We start from the raw sequence: 18,370 nt of genomic DNA, 5'->3' as shown, positions 1-18,370 counted from the left end.
CCATAGACAAGGCAGTCTCTCCTGGTTGTCACGAGTATCAGGACACTGGGGCTCCTGGAGGGTGGATTGGATGGCCAGGGATCTGGGCCTCCTGGAAGACACAGCTCTGGATGTGCAGGTGATGCTGGGTGAAGATTTGCCTCTGCAGAGGTTGTCATTCATTTTGTGCCACAGGTCCATCCTCTTGACCTCATAGCCCTCCTGAGGCAGGTAGAGCAGGCCAGGCTAGTACCCATTTTATGGGTGGATGGATAGGCTGAGTCGAGCTGATGTCAAAGCCCTGGGCAGTTAGAGATCTGCAAACCTAAAGCCTGGATTCCGAAACTCTCATCCACGTTGCTGTAGTTCTGCGTGTGTGTGAAGGCATTTTCTTCTCTGCCAAGGATTTTGGTTGCGTGCTTGTGCCCATCCCTCCTCCTTCCCCCAAATCTGTATCCCTGCAGGTCTCTGTCATAGGTCATTTTCTCCTGTGGGCTTTCATGATGACATCTGGTTATGGGGTGAGCCATAGTTGTCCCTTTGAAACAGTTAACTGGGCAACTGGACTGACAAGGTCAGGACAGTGGGTCTCAACCTTCCTAGCTAATGGCTGCCTGCCCCCCAAGAGTCAGATTTGATTAGTTTGGGGTGCAGCCTAGGCATTGGGATTTTTAAAGCCCCCGGAGATGGATGCCTGTGTGCTGCAGAGTTGGAGAACTGGGTGGGGAGTCCTTGCTAGGGGTTTATGTTCTGGATGTGCACCAGGTGCAGTCCCCATGGATAATGGGCCTCATGCTGTACTCAGGTGATGCTCTGGTGTTTCCCAGATGGTAGTAAAATGAAAATACACTGAGGTTTAGACCATGGCTTCTTTCACTGTTCTGTCTCTTTGCTGCTGTGTATTACAGCTCTGCTTGGAGAGCACAGGAGAGGAGTGTCCTTCTCTGTGACCGGTGTTGTCTGAAAGGAGTGAGAGCAGAGACAGGCAGGGAGTTCTTGTTCAAGCTGGAGCTCATTTAGGTACTGAGGAAAGCAAAGTGACCCAGCTTAGTGTTCAAAGAATATCCTAGAAAGGAACTCAGTGCTGACTTACCCTTCTCCCCTTTTTGAAAAACTGTGATTGGACTTCCTTTTATCTTGCTTACCAACCCAACTGGAGTCATGTCTCTCCTTGGGCTGGCCTCCAATGCCTGGGCAGAGGTGAACCACTCATCCAACCCCTTAACTGGCTTTGCTTCATGGGCTATTTGTTGTCACCCATGTGAGGTGACTGTGGGCCGCTGAAAGGCAAAAGCCATGATTATACTCCCCTGCATCCCTCACAGAGCCTCATAAAGAGGAGATGTATGTGTTTGCCCATTGATCTGTTCCTGCCCCTGGCCACGGTGGCTCTCTTTAATTTACTGTGTGAGTGAGCATTGCAAGCTTGCCCCAGGGAAGTGCTGAAGTGGATGTTGAGCTTGAGGCAGGAAGGACACAGTGTGCATTACATGTCTGTCGTCAGAACAACCCAGCATAATTCCTAAGCGTGTAAAAACGAGTGAGAGAATTTTGCTGTTTCTGATAGCCTTCTCTTTTTTTATCCACTATGGCCTCTAGATCAGGTAGATAAAGATGAAGCATTTCATAAACAAAGCTTCTGAACATCTTCATCAGATCAGTGGTATATATGGGGGGTCTCCACTGCTGTCAGAGCCGTCTAGAAAATGTGGCAAAAAGCATTTTCTAGATTTGCTCCATTTCCATCCATTTTGGGAAAGGATTGGAAATTTTAAAGTCAGTCTCCTCAACTGGAATGTCAGCTCCGGGAGGCCAGGGCTTGGGTTGGTTTTGAGCATTGGTGTCTCTTCAGGGCCTCAAATGGCACTTAGTGGGTGGCAGAGACACAATAAATTGCATTTGCTGAGTGAACGAATGGGTTTTGCTGTTGTGATGGGAGTAAACACACAGACTATCTGCTCGCACACGGCCTTATCTTGCCTACTTGCTTTTGTCACATCTTTCAGCAAAGCAGTTATACGTCAGTGCAGCTCAGTAACGTCGGCAGTGCTGCTGTGCAGTGGTACTTTTTGAGCGGCCACAGGTTCTAGGTTTTAGCCACCACCATGACACAGGTGAGAAAACCAAGGCTCAGGAGAGTTAGGTTGCAAAGCTTCTCCAAGTCAGAATGTCAGCCCAGGTCTTGTAAGGCCAGTCGTGGCCCCACCCCTTCCTTCACCTCCTCCCCACCCCATGTTCAGTTGTTAAACCACTGTGTTTGGCAACATACATGTTAGGGGCTGTGCTTGGCCAAGAAACAGTTACAAGATGGTATCTTGAATGAAGTCTTTTGAGGGCAAAAGTCCAGGTATTTAGTTTGAATTTACACCAGTTTCTATCCCGTAGCTGGTATATTCAGATGGTGATATTATAAAAGAAACCCATCTCTATTTTATAGGCCAGTAGTTTTTTCTTTTTAAAAAGATTTATTTATTTGAAAGGCAAAGTTGCAGAGAGACAGAAAGGGAGAGAGAAAGAGAGAGAGATATCAATTGATCTTCTAGTCCCACAACAGCTGGGACTAGAGTAGGTCAGTTTGAAGCCAGGAGGCTGGAACTCCATCTGAATCTCCCATCTGGATGGCAGGAGCCTAAGTACTTAGACCATCTTCTGCTGCTTTTCCAGGAGCATTAGCAGGGAGCTGGGTTGGCAGTGGAGCAGCTGGGACTTGAACCGGTGCCTATATGGCATGCTGACATCTCAGGCTGTCACTGGGGCTGTCATTATTGTATAAGATAGAGATAGATCTGATAAGATCTATCTGTTAGATAGATCTAATAAGAAGTTGTAGTGACTGTGTCGGGTGAGGAGATTGCCTTTCTTTGTGTTTCCTGTGCTACAGTACTAAACTAGGGGTCTTAGGGTACTGAAACGTTGAGTTAATGTCTGAACACAGGGAAACAAAACAACAAATAAGCAAATAAAAACCCATGCTAAGAGATGCCCTTATGTTATCTGTGCATAAATTTGAGGCCACCTCTTTTACCTTCCACTTTTCTGAAATGAGTATGTTGCATGTGAGTTTGGGGCCAGCATATTGAAGAGGCTCGATCACATGTACATCCTTGATTTTACTCTTTCCTGTGACCCAACAGGAGTCAGACAAAAGGTGCCAGGCCTTGGTCCTGGAGCCAGAGTCACACCTGCAGATCGCGGGAAGAGACAGCTGAGTTTCTGACTTTGGGGTTAACATCTGCCAGGTTAACTGATACTTATGAGGAAAGTGCATCTGCATTCAGAAGCTGAAAACATACACTGAACTTGAAGCATTTGTTTAACTTTAGCTCTTGAACTTGAGACATACTTTGTTCCCAGTTTAATTGTTTCATTAATTTTTTTTTTTTTGACAGGCAGAGTGGACAGTGAGAGAGAGAGAGACAGAGAGAAAGGTCTTCCTTTTCTGTTGGTTCACCCCCCAATGGCCGCTGCCGCGGCATGCTGCAGCCGGGACACCGTGCTGATTCGAAGCCAGGAGCCAGGTGCTTCTCCTGGTCTCCCATGCAGGTGCAGGGCCCAAGTTCTCTTAAATAGTTAAGGCCCTGAATGGATACCTGGGACCACAGACAGTATTGAAAACTTGATATGTACTTTGCTTTTTCCCATACATATAAACCTAGATATTAACAGCAACAATGAAATTGAACAATAATAATAATGTCCTGCAGTAAAAGTTTTGTGAATGTGGTCTCTTGAAAGAGTCAAAAGTGCCGGTGCCACGGCTCACTAGGCTAATCCTCCGCCTGCGGCGCCCGTACCCCGGGTTCTAGTCCCTGTTGGGGCGCCGGATTCTGTCCTGGTTGCTCCTCTTCCATAAAGTCCAGCTCTCTGCTGTGGCTCGGGAAGGCAGTGGAGGATGGCCCAAGTGCTTGGGCCCCTGGACCCGCATGGGAGATCAGGAGGAAGCACCTAGTTCCTGGCTTCGGATCAGCACAGCGCTGGCGGGTGAACCATTTGGTGGGTGAACCAATGGAAGGAAGACCTTTCTCTCTGTCTCTCTCTCTCACTAACTCTGCCTGTCAAAAAAAAAAAAAAAAAAAAAAAGGAAGAGTCAAGAGAAATATCAGTGTTTTTGGGCCACAGGTAATCGAAACCCCAGGCGGTAAAGGCACAGCCAGGGAGGACTATGTTGATTGATTCATTCACCCCGGTGCTTGCTGTATGTCAGGGCAATGCTGGGTGCTGGGAAGTATATGAACAGCCAAACTTCATCTCTAACTCAGGAAGCGTCCAGGCTGGTAGGGGAGGTAAACGTGCAGCCTGGTGCTAAATGGGTCTAATGTGGCAGCTGACCTGGTGTATTATGGAATGTCATTTAGAAAACACTGGCCTGGAAGGCCTCTTAGAGGAGGAGACATTTTTGTGGGCTTTGAAGGATAAGTCAGATGGAGGAGATTGTTAGAATCCAGGTGAAGGGTCTAGATGAGCAAGGCCAGAGGAAGGTGTTTTTGAATCTTGCAAGAAGAAATGGTTTGGAACAGTTGATGGGAGGGTTGGGAGGTAGACGGGGCTGGATGGGCTGCCTGTGTCCTTCACTAGTGCCTGGTGCGTTTGATGACTTGTGCCCTGTTTAGAGACTAATTTTGCTGTGGATTCCTTAAATGTACTGACTGGCTCCTTGTGTTCCCATGGGAACCCAAGGGTGCGTCACTCCCACCTTCAGGGGGATGTAGCTGAAATCACACTGGGGTGCTAGCTTTGCTCTCAGCACTTCACTGTGGCTTTGAGTATTGATTGCTTGCTGAATTCCGGGAACCTTTTGCAGGGCTCTCTCTGTAACAGCAACTTGAGTAAGTCACTTAGCCTCCCCATGCCTCATGTTCTTTGGGTGTAAGGCGAGGACATGGGCTCAGCATCATCCTTTCTTCTGAGTCCAGCCCTGAACCTCTTCTGGACTCTCCAGCCTCTTGTCACCTTGGCCTGCTTTGTCTTCCCCCCACCCCCTGCAGTTCCCTATGGAAGTGTTACTGTCTTAAGTCTTGAGCAGTGAAAGTTAGTCCTATTGGACTTAGGGCTTGGATTTTGTAATATATGAAATTCTTCCACCATCTACCAGCTTTTTCTCAGCCGAGACCAGGGTTGCACAACAGGTGCTAATGCCCTGAGTAAGGCACTTGTTGTGTGTGATGATCTGACTTCTCTTCCATGCTTCTAGAATGGTTCTAGTTGTGTGCCTTCTTTAGAAAGAGTGAGGGAATGGTTGCTCACACAATGTTGGTGTTCTGTGGTGCAGAAAAGTCCCAGCTAGAAATCAGTGATCATGGCTCCAAAGGCATAGATAGTTCTGTTGAGCACCTTGGCTCTCGAATGGAGGCTGGATGACTTGGGTTCCATTCAGAAGAAGGGACAAGGTCACTGTCTAGTGGAGACCATTGTGGGAGGAGCTGAGTGGAGGTTGAATTTCAAGCTCACAACTCCAGCTGCTTGCAGACCCACTAGGACAGTGACTCCCAGACCTGGTTGGACATCGCCTCTCCTAGGTGATTAGGAATGCAGAGTTGCCAATTCCTGGGCTTTCATTCTGGAAATTCTTATGTATAAGGCCTGGGTTGGGGCTCTTCAGATGATTCTGCTGATAAGCAGGCCTGGGGAATTGCTGAGCTGGCCCTGTTGTCTTATATAGGTGGCCACGTGCATGCTCTGGGCCAGCATCCTTTGCAGTTTCCCCAGTGGTCTCCTTGCTGTACTCTCATCGCTTTAATGAGTCTGTGCATAGCAACTAGAGGGGTCTTTAAACATGCAAATACAATTTTACTAGTGCAGTGCCTTTCTGTGGCATGTAAGTCAGAATTTCAGCCATTTAGCTAGTCTGCAAGGTTGGACAGGATTTGGCTCCTGCCTCAAGGCTTTTCTGATCTCATCTTCCATTTTGCTTCCTGCTCTTTTCCACAGCTGCAGTGGCCTTTTTGTTCTTCCTCCAGAGCCTCTGGCTGTTTCCTGCCTCAGGGCCTTTGTACCTGCTGTTCTCTGTGCCTGAGTGCTTTCCGAGATTTCTGCCCACCCTTGACCTCACTGCATTCAGGGATTTGCTGATAGATTACCCCCTTCAGTCTTCCTGACTGCTTACCTTCTCCTGCCTCTGCCTGTCAGTCCTAGCCCCCAACCCACCTTTATTCTTTATTGCACCTACCACTAGCTAAAGTGGTATTATTTTTCCCTTTTTTTAAAAGGTTATTTTTATTTATCTGAAAGCCAACCACTGTGGTGAGAGAGAGATTGATTGATTGATTGATTTTCCATTTGCTGGTTTACTCCTCAAATATTTAAATTGGCCAGGGCTGCAGCAGGCCAAAGCCAAGATCCAGGAATTCCATCCAGGTCTCCCATGTGGGTGGCAAGGACCTACATACTTGGGCCATGACCTGTTGCTTCTCAATCACATTAGCAGGAAGCTGGATTGGAAGCAGAGGTGGGACTCAGTCCCAGGCACTCCAGGATGTGGGCTTCCTAGGTGGCCACTTTATCTATGGTACCACCATGCCCACCCCCATATTTTTTTCTAACACCTCACTGAAATGCAGAATCCATGAGAGCTGACACTTTGTATTGTTATTACTTTCTCCCTACTCCAAGAGTGTTGTGTGACATTTGACTGATCTCACTAATTTGTGGCATGAAGGAAATACACATCTCCCGATGCAATGTCTGACATAAGGATTTGTCTACCTCTGCTTAACCCAGTGATAATGCTGGCCATCTCAAGGAACTTATTCTGTATTGAGACAATTCTGATAGTTAGGCTGTTCTTCCATCAACTGAAAAACGAAGTTTCTTCTTCGTCCTGGCTCAGTAGCCCTGCTAGTGAGTTGGGGTAGTAGTCAGTGCTCCATGTGTATGCATCCCGTGCAGTGTCCTTAAGGGAGCTGGTGTGGGTGCTGTGCTTGCCTCCTACATCCTGCTCTTGTGGATGCTTCTTGCCCACCTGCTGTGGGGCTATTGGCCCTATCCTTGGTTGTCAGTCCCCCAGGGATGGTCTCAAATGTGTTACACCCTTCCTTAGGCAGCCCACAGTTTTTTTTTTTTTAAGATTTATTTATATATTTATTTGGAAGGCAGAGTTACAGAGAGGCAGAGGCAGAGGCAGAGGCAGAGGCAGAGGCAGAGAGAGAGAGAGAGAGAGAGAGGCCTTCCATCCACTGGTTCACTCCGCAAATGGCTGCAACAGCCGGAGCTGTGCTGATTGGAAGCCAGGAGCTTCTTCTGGGTCTCCCATGCAGGTGCAGAGGCCCAAGCACTTAGGCCATCTTCCATTGCTTTTCCAGGCCATAGCCAAGAGCTAGATAGGAAGTGGAGCAGCTGGACTCAAACTGGCACCCACATGGGACACTGGCACTGCTGGCGCTATGCCACAGCGCCGGCCCCACCCACAGCTCTTGACTGCTTAGCTCAAGGGCCTGGCCATCTTGGCCCAAGGTGAGGCAACTCTGAAGGGGCCACGGTCACTCTAGAACTATCTGTGGCATCAGCCAAGGCAGTCCTTAGGTTTATGTTGCAGCTTCATTTCTTCCTTTGCCGGAACACTTCTGCCCCTTTTTCCCAGGTGTTGATCTCAAGGGCACGTTTGTATGAACACCCCACATGCCAAATGCTGCAGATGGTCCACTTTCCCAGGATCCCAACCCATGGCCTGTTGGTGTTGGGTATAGGTCATCATACTGCTAACCTTTAGCCAGCTGCTGTGTAGTGAGCTGTGTTCTGAGCAACTGACATGAAGTCAGGGTGACTTGCTGAGGAACTCATTCCTGATCACTTTCTGTATCTGTTTCTCCAGGTTTTTCCTTAAAACTGGAGCTCAAGGATTTTATGACTTCATGGGGAGCAACTAAGAGTACTCAGCAGTTGCAGACTGTGCACTGATTTCTCCATAATCTCTTCTCAGGTGCTCAGGATCAGCTGGAAAGGATAAGGAACAGTAAGGGTAGAGATGGTTTCAGGGAGAGAATGGCCAGCCCTCGTTGAGTTTGATTGCTGACTTGGATTGGCACTCCACTGGGTGTAGCGGGGCAGGTGTTACTGGTGCTCTGGGCTTGGCACAGGGAAGCGCATGTGTCTGCACCTATCTGTGGAAGAGCCTGATGCATGCAGATGGCCGAGTGAGGGGCAGCGGTGGCCGAATTAGGAAGCGAAAGTCAAGTATAACTATGCCCCTGTAATTACAGAAAAATTACTGGCTCTTTAGCTGAATTTCAGTTCAGTTGGGTATCTTGTATTTTATGTGAAACTCTAATAAAGAGAAAGAGGGGTTGTTGGAGGGAGCAGAGGGAGTGAGTGGCCATTGAGCCTCAGGATCAGGAATGCTCCTAGAGAGGGGCAGTTGGGCCTGGTTTTCAGTGTTGGACATCATTTGCCTGGTGGTTGTGCAGAGGGAGGAGGCAGAGTCCGTCAGGACCAGAGGCCTGGGGACAAGATGCAGTGCAAGGCCACAGGACTGTCCTCCTGCGGCTGGTCTGGGCTGCCAGGAGAGGAGGGGGAGTCAGCCAGCCCTCATTTCATACCGCAGAGGGTATGCACTCATCCTGTAGTATAAGAAGCTACCCAGAGTTCAAAGCAGGGTCTTTTTTTGCCTTTTCATTGGCTAAATTTATTTTAATTATGAAAAAAATATCAAATCATGCTATAATACATGCTAGCAGTAAAATGGTTAAGTTCACTGTGCCACCCACTGGCGCACTGCTCCCACTCTCTCTGGAGGGACTCCCGTGAATTCTCCTGGGAGTGTTTGGAATGCCTTGTGCGTCCGGACGCACGGACACGCATGTTCTGTTGGCCCTGTTTGTCTACTTACTGAGCCACAAGCTTGGTAGCTGTCTGCATGCTGTTTTGCCACTTGCTGTTTCTTCCACTTTGAGTATTTCTTGGACTTCTTTCCATGTTAGTCCAAATAGAGCTCATGGATTTTTTTAAATTTATTTTTTATTTAGTAAATATAAATTTCCAAAGTACAGTTAATGGATTACAATGGCTTCCCCCCGCCATAATTTCCCTCCCACTCACACCCCTCCCATCTCCCGCTCCCTCTCCCATTCCATTCACATCAAGATTCATTTTCAATTATCTTTATATACAGAAGATCAATTTAGTATATATTAAGTAAAGATTTCATCAGTTTGCACCCACACAGAAACACAAAGTGTAAAATACTGTTTGAGTACTAGTTATAGCATTACTTCACATTGGACAACACACTAAGGACAGATCCCACATGAGAAGTAAGTATACAGTGACTCCTGTTGTTGACTTAACAATTTGACACTCTTGTTTATGGCGTCAGAAATCTCCCTAGGCTCTAGTCATGAGTTGCCAAGGCTATGGAAGCCTTTTGAGTTCGCCGACTTCGATCTTATTCCGACAGGGTCATAGTCAAAGTGGAAGTTCTTTCCTCCCTTCAGAGAAAGGTACCTCCTTCTTTGATGGCCCCATTCTTTCCACTGGAATCTCACTCGCAGAGATCTTTCATTTAGGTCTTCCTCTTTTTTTTTTTTTTTTCCAGGGTGTCTTGGCTTTCCATGCCTAAAATACTCTGATGGGCTCTTCAGCCATATCCGAATGCCTTCAGGGCTGATTCTGAGGCCAGAGTGCTATTTAGGACATCTGCCATTCTATGGAGCTCATGAATTCTTTTTAAAAGTACATTTGCTAAACTTTTGTCACTGAGTGTCCAGCCACCAAAATGAAGGCAGTTGAATATCAGTTCACAGGTTGTAACTTTTAGGGTGGCTATGGGGATGCTGATTGCTTCAGAACCTGGGCTGCATAAGTTACTCTAAAGAGTTTTCCTGGCTAATGGTTCAGTTTGGAGGTCCCAGCGTCCCCCAATATAGCTGTTTATTATAACATGACCAAATACCATCCCTTGAAAGAATGGCATCAATTTGAATTGCTGAATAACTTAAAAGACATGGAATCAACCTAAATGTCCATCAGCGGATGACTGGATAAAGAAACTATGGGATATGTACTCTATGGAACACTATACAGCAGTAAAAAACAATGAAATCCGGGCATTTACAACAAAATGGAGGAAGTTGGAAAACATGCTGAGTGAAATAAGCCAGTCCAAAATGGACAAATATCATATGTTCTCCCTGATCGATAGCAACTAAACGAGCATCTAAAATGATACCCATTGAAGTGAAATGAACACTATGAGAGGCAATGACATGATCAGCCCTTGTCTAGACTGTTGAGGAATAAACTTACTATTTTATTCCTTTTAGTATTTTTGTTGTTGTTGTTGTTGTTGTTGCTGTTTGTTCTACATAAGAGCACTGGTTGAACTCTGTAATCAATGCACAATCATTCTTAGGCGTTTAAAATTAACAGAAAAGTGATCTCTGTTAAACATAGGAGTGGGAATAAGAGACGGAGGAGATATATAGGTTGGCACATGCTCACTCGGACTTACCTCCAATGGTGGAACTAGAAATGTGCCAGGGGATTTCAACTCAGTCTTACCAAGGAGGCTGGTACCAACGCCAGCGCACTTGGTAAAGTGATAAGTATAAATACACAACCGATCAAAAAGATAGGGTATGTGTCGATGAGATTTCACAAATAAGACCAGTGTAAGCAAATAATGAAGGATAGAATTAAAAGGGAGAGAATGATCCTGTAGGGGAAACAGGACACACAGCAGACTCATAGAATGGCAGCACTCCTGCCTCAAGATCAACCCTTGGGACATTCGGATCTGGCTAAAAGGTCCATGAGAGTCTCACAGGCATGGAAAGCCATGACATGGTGGCAAAAAAACAATCTAAATAAAAGATCCTGGTGAATAAGACCCCAGCAGAAGGAGCAGGCCGTCAAGGAGAGAGGCGCCTTTCTCTGGAGGGAGGAAGGAACCTCCACTGTGATATGGCCTTGACTAAACAAGTTCAGAGTCGGTGAACTCAAGGGGCTTCCATAGCCTAGACAGCTCATAGCAAGAGTCTCGGTGATTGCTGATGTCATAAATAAGAGTGCCAATTGTTAAATCAACAACGGGAGTCACTGGGTACATGGTCCCCTCGTAGGATCTCTGTCCTTAATGTGTTTTACTATGAAACTTAAACACAACACTACTAGCCGAACAATACCCTATACCTTGTGCGGTTGTGTGAATGCAGCCTGTTGAAATCCTTGCTTAGTATATACTAAGTTGATCTTCAGTATATGAAGGTAATTGAAAATGAAACTCGATGAAGGGCGGGATGGGAGAGGGAGTAGGAGAGGGGAGGGCCACAGGAGGGAGGGAGGTTGCAGGGGGGAAGCCACAACAATACAAAAGTTGCACTTTGTAAATTCACATTTATTAAATAAAAAAAAAACTATATAACAAACAAACAAACAAAAAGAACTTAATACTTTACCCTTTTAGTATTTTTTATGTTCTACTTAAAATTATTGGTTGAACTCTGTAATTAATACACAGTTACTCTTAGGTGTTTAATTAATGCTATAACTAGTACTCAAACAGTATTTTACACTTTGTGTTTCTGTGTGGGTGCAAACTGTTGAAATCTTTACTTAATATATGCTAAATTGATCTTCTGTATATAAAGATAATTGAAAATGAATCTTGATGTGAATGGAAGGGGAGAGGGAGTGGGAGAGGGGAGTGTTGTGGGTGGGAGGGAAGTTATGGGGGGGGGGGAGCTGTTGTAATCCATAAGCTGTACTTTGGAAATTTATGTTCATTAAATAAAAGAAAAGAAAAGAAAAAAAGCATATTCAAAATAGCTGAATTAGCATAGAGTTTTTTTTCTAATAATACTGATCACCTATCAGAATTGATATGATTCGTCTATTTCCCTGATTAGGTATTTAAAATCTCTCCACCCCCAGTTTCCCCCCAACCTATGTTGATCTATAACTGAGTATACTTACTCCAGCTGGTTCATTTGTAGCATCCTATGATCTAGTTTCCAGACCTTTCAAATAAATTACTTATTTATATGAAGGGACTGTAATTGACTTTTCGGTTGAGAAACCCAATTCACCCAAGTGGCCAGGGAGAGACATAGTTCATTTTGCTCTATTATCAAATCAATGTTCAAATAATACTTTAAGATTATTTATTTTCCTAAATATAAGAGAAATGTCAAGATTTATTTCCCATGTTTCTTAAATGTCAGAGGAAATTGACCTGAGGCCGAGGAACTTCAGTGCCTGGTGTTTTACAGTGTTCAGCTAAAGGCTTGAAAGACAAAATATTCCCTGCTGACAGCAAGCGTTGCCCTTGTGCACAGCACACTCAGGGTGTAGATGTGAAGGAAACTGGTTCCTGGGTCTCTGGGTCTTCTGGTCTAACTGGAGACATGACAGCAGCAAGGATGAAACCCCTGTGAACAGGATGAGTGAGGCAGGTGCATGAGGAGACATTATCTCCACAGGTTTCTGAGGAGGAGATAAGTCAGACCAGACCCAAGACAAGCCTTGCTTGAGAGTATGGGTGTGAAGTGGGATGATCTTGTAGTGCATGGGAGGCACTGGAGAGATAGGGGCCAGTAGGAAAACCACATCGGTGGAGTCTGGCCATGGTCACTCATCCAGTCAGTCCAGCACACTCAATAGCCATTTTATGAGCACACCAAGGTTATAGGTGCAGTGTCAGGGGCTGGGCATGTAAATCCTGCCAGGTGTAGTCCTTACCCTGAAGGTCACGGTCTGGTGGGTGAGAGGCAGGAGGGCCCTCTAACTAGGGGACAGAGCAGAGACTTTGGTGCAGGCTCTCCAAACTGTGTCAAGTCTGGGCTGAGCCCAGAGGGATGGCTGGGCATGGGGCAGGTTATGATGTTGGCATGGCATTAGAAGTTGGGCCAAGGGCCAGTGCTGTGGCGTAGTGGACACCATGTAGGTGCTGGTTCAAGTCCTGGCTGCTCCGCTTCTGATCCAGCTCTCTGCTATGGCCTGAGAAAGCAGCAGAAGATGGCCCAAGTCCTTGGGCCCCTGCACCCACATGGGAAACCCGGAAGAAACTCCTAGCTCCTGGCTTCGGATCAGCGGAGCTCCGGCCTTTGTGGCCATTTGGGGAGTGAACCAACTAATGGAAGACATCTCTCTCTACCTCTGCCTCTTTGTAACTCTACATTTCTTTCTTTTTTAAAAAAAATTATTTATTTTACTTGAAAGAGTTACACAAAGAGAGGCAAGGCAGAGAGAGAGAGAGAGAGAGAGAGGGAGGGAGGGAGGGAGGGAGGGAGAGAGAAAGAGGTCTTCATCTGCTGGTTCACTCCCCAATTGGCCACAACGGCCGGAATTGTGCCGACCTGAAGCCAGGAGCCAGAAGCTTCTTCCAGGTCTTCCACACGGGTGCAGGGGCCCAAGGACTTGGGCCATCTTCTACTGCTATCCCAGACCATAGCAGAGAGCTAGATTGGAAGAGGAGCAGCCAGGACTGGTACCAGCGCCCATATGGAATGTTGTTGCTTCAGGCCAGGGGGTTAATCCGCTGTGCCACAGCGCTGGCTCCTGTAACTCTACATTTCAAATAAATAAATAAATCTTTAAAACAATAAAAAAAGTAGTTGGGTCAGATCACAAAGGCCTTGGTGAGAGTTGGACTTCATTCTGTGACTTTTGAGAAGTCACTGAAGGATTTTGAAGCAGGGAAGCCTTGTGGTGAAATGTGTATTTTGGACAGCTCATTCTGGTATGGATGGGAGGGGACAAGGCTGGTTGCAAAGAGACTAGACACAGGTGGTGTGGCCTCACTTGTGACGGTGGCTATGGAATGGGTAACGTGGCCAAGGTTGGCAGAGGGTTGAATGGACAGGACTTGGCATCCATGTTGGATAGTGGAGTGGGGGTTTCATGGAGTGTCTGATAGACCCTGAAATCACCCGTGACAGTTAAAGGCCGCGAGGGTGCAGCGAAGGCCAGGAGCAGAACCAGTCTCCAGTGGATGAAGGGGCCTGAGTAGGGTGGTGGAGGGAGAGGATGCTGGAGGCCTCCTTCTTCCTTTCTAATGTCTTTGAAACATCAGGAAGTTTGGTGACCCTCCTCAAATATTCCAGGAGATTATGTACCAAAGGGTTAATTTCAACATTTAGAAATTCCAGCCCTTGTGAAGATCACATGACTTTTTCCTAAGTGTATTCAGGGACTGAAGCAAGGTTTGCTCTCTGGCTAAAACTCTAGCTGACATCTTTGTTCTGAATACTGAGAGATTATTTTTGGGATAAAGACATCTTTTTCTTACAGTTTCAGTTTTGATGCTTAAAGAAGGAAGCAAGCTAGGAAATTATTTGTGAAATTTTCTTTCTGAAACAGATGGCCTCTACCTTATTCTTGGTGACATGTGATTATTTTTTAAAATAACTTTGAGTTATTGGCTGCAACCTTAGACTGACATTGGGAAACAGTCTGGGGATAGAGAGGCCTAGAAACGGGTGGTTTGGCAGGGTGCTGAGAATGAGGGACCTGAGTGTCATGGCACCCTGGTGATTTCTTAGATCAGAGCGTGACAGACATGTATTGCTCTTGGTGCGGAGCCAGCGTGCAATGCGAGAGCAAAGGGCTGGGATGGTGTTAACTGACTTATGTTATAGCCGTAGTCTGCTGTGTGACTTGAAAAATAAAACTTAAAGGTCAAGAACAAAGTTAGTGAGCCTCCCAATGTAGGGAGTAGATAATATTGTGGAGTGTATTTCATAAGATTAAGTGCAAGACCAGTATACTGCTGTGGACTACGTTCCTTGTGAGAACAGTGCTTTTCAAACTTCTACATTCATCAGAACCATTGATGGCTCTTGTTGAAATACAGCTTCCCATTCACTAGGTCTGAGGTGGGGCCTGAGTGCTCCTGTTTCAGACTCCCCAGGGGTCTGCTCCTGCTGCCGCCTGCCTGTTTATGGAGCACATTTTGAATAAGGGACTGAGCCGAGGTTCCTGTCTTTTGGGGCCACAGAGCTGTTTGAAAAGCTGCGGAAAGCTATGGATCCTTGGAACAGTGAACCTTGTGCCAGTACCCTCACCATCCCCACCACGTACCCCAATATGTAGGGTTTCAGGGATGTTGTAACCTTTGGAACTGATCCAGCATCTTCCACTTTGATTTTAGAAGTGGCTGACAGAAAGACGCTTGTATTCTACAACAGCCTTTCAGTCAGTAGCTCTCCTGGTGTTTTCATAGTGTAGATGTTAATTTAAACTAGGCAAGTACACCCACATAGAAGACCCTGATGAAGCTCCTGGCTTTGGGTTGGCCTAGCTCCTCGTGCCCATTTGGGGAATGAAACAGCAGATGGAAGATCTTTCTCTCTAACTCTGCATTTCAAATAAATACATTAATTTAAAAAAGCAATTAGAGATCTAGAAACATTAGGTTGGTGAGTGAGTGAGAAATGTCCTACTGTGGAAATGGAGGAGGGGCAAGAATGGCTTGCGGCCCTGTGTGTGTAATAAATAAATCTGGTGTGTGATCCTCCCAGGGGGCAAACCAGGCGGGCCATGCCTTTGCTGCAGGAAAGTCTACTTTTATGAAGCATTTGTTTCACTGCCATGTGAACACAAGGTGTCCCTGAGGGTGTTCTCACTACTGGCTCCACAGTGGGGGTGTCCAGGATTCAGTGAATGGGATGGAAGCCCTGTGCACACTGGCTCGGAGGTGTTAAATCAGCCAGTGTGTGAACCCACTGGAGCCGAATGGTGTTTCCTGCAGCATGCTCTTGGTTTTAATTGCCCCGGCTGGTATTGTCCCGCCTCTTTTCACTCTGAGGTGGGCAGGATGTTACCCCCAGCTGTTCTCCCTACCTCTGAATTCTGTTCAGGTAAATCCCACGTATCCTGTCATCTCATTTGCAAATGTTTCAGTATGTTAGAGGATGCCTGAAAAGTTAGGATTTTTTTTTTTTAATCATGCTGGTGCTATTAGCACACCTACAATATTAGTAATATTCCTTTATATCATCAAATGTCTAGTCTGTGTTAGCAGTTTCTCTGCATATGTTATCATTTTTGAAAGTTGCTTTTTCCGTTCAGAAAAACCCACTTGGTTGATGTGAATTCTAAGTCTTTTGATCTGTAGGTCCCCCGTCCACCTTTTTATTCCTTGCAGTTTATGGTTAGTAATAAACTGGGTCATTTATCCTGTCGCCCAGACCAGAGCTTGGATTTGCTAATTCCCTCGCTGGGCGATCCTGGCCTGCTGCCACCTCCCCTGTGACTCCTTGTGTGTCCCAGATAGGTGAGGGAAAGGGCAGACCAAGGCACTGGTGTTGGTGCTTGTCAGGGTGCACCCCATGTGTGGCTGGAGGCTATGTTAGCTGCCATTGTGGGCACTCCCGGGTGACATTAAAATGGTAATATCTTTCTTCTGTCATTTCTCCCTCAGTTCTTAGCTTGACTGCCTCTAAAGGAGACACTTCCCTTGATAGCTGTTTGGTTACCCTGTGATTATTTAGGAAATATGGATAAATGTTTGATTCTTTTTTCACCAGTGAGTCAGTTTCTTTGATTCTCCGAAGGGGGGGACTGAGTTTTTATTTTTTTTTAATAATGAATTCAGATGCATAAGAATATTCATGTTCTGTTGCAGTTACTCTTCCTGGTTTCTTTCTTTTTTTTTTTTTTAAGATGTATTTATTTGAAAGGCAGTGACAGAATGAAGGAAAGGGGAGGACAGAAGTTTTTCTTTCTTTTCTTTTTTTTTTTTTTTTTTGGACAGGTAGAGTTAGACAGTGAGAGAGAGAGAGACAGAGAGAAAGGTCTTCCTTCCATTGGTTCACCCCCTAAATGGCCGCTACGGCCGGCATGCTGCACTGATCCGAAGCCAGGAGCCAGGTACCTCCTCCTGGTCTCCCATGCAGATGCAGGGCCCAAGCACTTGGCCCATCCTCCACTGCCTTCCCGGGCCACAGCAGAGAGCTGGACTGGAAGAGGAGCAACCAGGTCAGAATCTAGTGCCCTAATTGGGACTAGAACCTGGAGTGCTGGCACTGCAGGCAGAGGATTAACCTAGTGAGCCACGGCACCGGCCAGGACAGAGGCTTTTCATCTGCTTGTTCACTCCCTTAATGCTCATCACAGTCAGGTTGGTCCAGGCTGGGCCTCAAACACATGGGTCATCATCCTCTCAATGCCGAGGTACATTAGCAGCAAATTGGACTGGAAGCGGAATAGCTAGAACTCCAACCAGCCCTCAGATAGGGGCTGACGTGTCCCAAGTAACTGTTTAACCCCCTGCACCACCCTTCTTGCTGTTGAGATGGTTTGACTTTGGCAGGTGGGAATTTATTTCGGTTGGTTTCTGAGGCCTTCGTGCCAGTTTTCTCCTACTGTGGAGCAAATTGCCCCAAATGTAGGGATGTCCAACAGCATTTGTTGCCTCGTAGTCTTTGTGGGTTAGAAGGCCTATCTGGGTCATCCAGTTCAGGGTCTCTAGAGAGGCTGCAGCCAAGGTACCAGCCTGCTCCACCACCACCAGCTCCTGGCTTGACTCGGGGAGCCTGTGTTGCTGACTTGGTCATGGCCTGCTGGTGGGCCTCAGAACCTTGCTGGGCTCCTTAGGGCTTCTCACAGCATGGCACCTTTCTACCCCCATTGCCAGGACTCTAGAAAGAGAACCCAGCAGAATCAGCAAGATAGAAGTCCGTCTCTTCGTAAGTCAGTCTCTGAAGTGACAGAAGTGCTATGTTCTAGTTCTGGTTCTAGGCCCACACTCCAGGAGAGCTGTTCACTGGGAGCCTAAAATTTCCTGCCACAACCCTAGTCATCTCTCATAGCATTCCTGCTGTCTTGTTTGAGGCGATATTCCATATATTTGATTTGAATCATTTCTCCAAGAAGCCCTAAGTTACTTTAGTGGAGAGTGGCATTGAGGAGCTATAATTCAAGCCTAAAGTTCTAGATCATTTTAGTGGACATAGCTAATGGGTATGGGTTGAATATCCCTATCCAAAATGCTTGGGGCCAGAAGGGTTTCTGATTTCTGATTTTAGAATATTTATGCATAATGAGATTTCTTGGTGACAGAACCTAAGTCCAAATGGGAAATCCATTTATGTTTCATATATACCTTAAACACATACCCTGAAGGTAATTTTATACAATGTTTTTGTGTGCCTACATTTTGACTGTGACCTGTCACATGAGGTTAGGTGAGGAATTTTCCACTTGTGACATCATACCAGCCTTGAAAAGTTTTGGACTTTGGAGCATTCAGATTTTCATATTTCCAGATTTCTAAATTTTCCATGTGCAATAACATTCACTGTTTTTCATTCAGAGTCAAGATTATAGACTTTTACCTAGCCTTAGCAGTTTCATGTTTGAATTTCCTTTTAGCCACACGAGCTCAGCTAATGGTGACTCCAGGATACCTACACAATCATTCATGCATTATCTAGCAATAGAGAAATAAAACTCTCAGAGT

At 46.2% G+C, this 18,370-nt stretch overlaps 1 protein-coding gene across 11 annotated transcripts in view; it reads left to right on the top strand.

The window, feature by feature from the left end:
- Window positions 1-18,370, top strand: part of KIF16B (kinesin family member 16B) — a 321,890-nt gene that overhangs the window by 27,688 nt on the left and 275,832 nt on the right. The window contains exon 1 of one of the 11 annotated variants that reach the window (XM_051845371.2): window positions 11,040-11,175. The exons of the other annotated variants lie outside the window; for them this stretch is intronic. The gene's annotated coding sequence lies outside the window, so the exon portion shown is untranslated. Of the gene's footprint in view, window positions 1-11,039; window positions 11,176-18,370 lie in introns of those variants that run through there. 11 annotated transcript variants of the gene reach the window in all.

Source organism: Oryctolagus cuniculus, chromosome 11, assembly GCF_964237555.1.
Source record: "Oryctolagus cuniculus chromosome 11, mOryCun1.1, whole genome shotgun sequence".
NCBI classification, from domain to species: domain Eukaryota; kingdom Metazoa; phylum Chordata; class Mammalia; order Lagomorpha; family Leporidae; genus Oryctolagus; species Oryctolagus cuniculus.
Note: the sequence above shows the minus strand (reverse complement) of the source record. Positions and strands in the feature narration are given on the sequence as shown.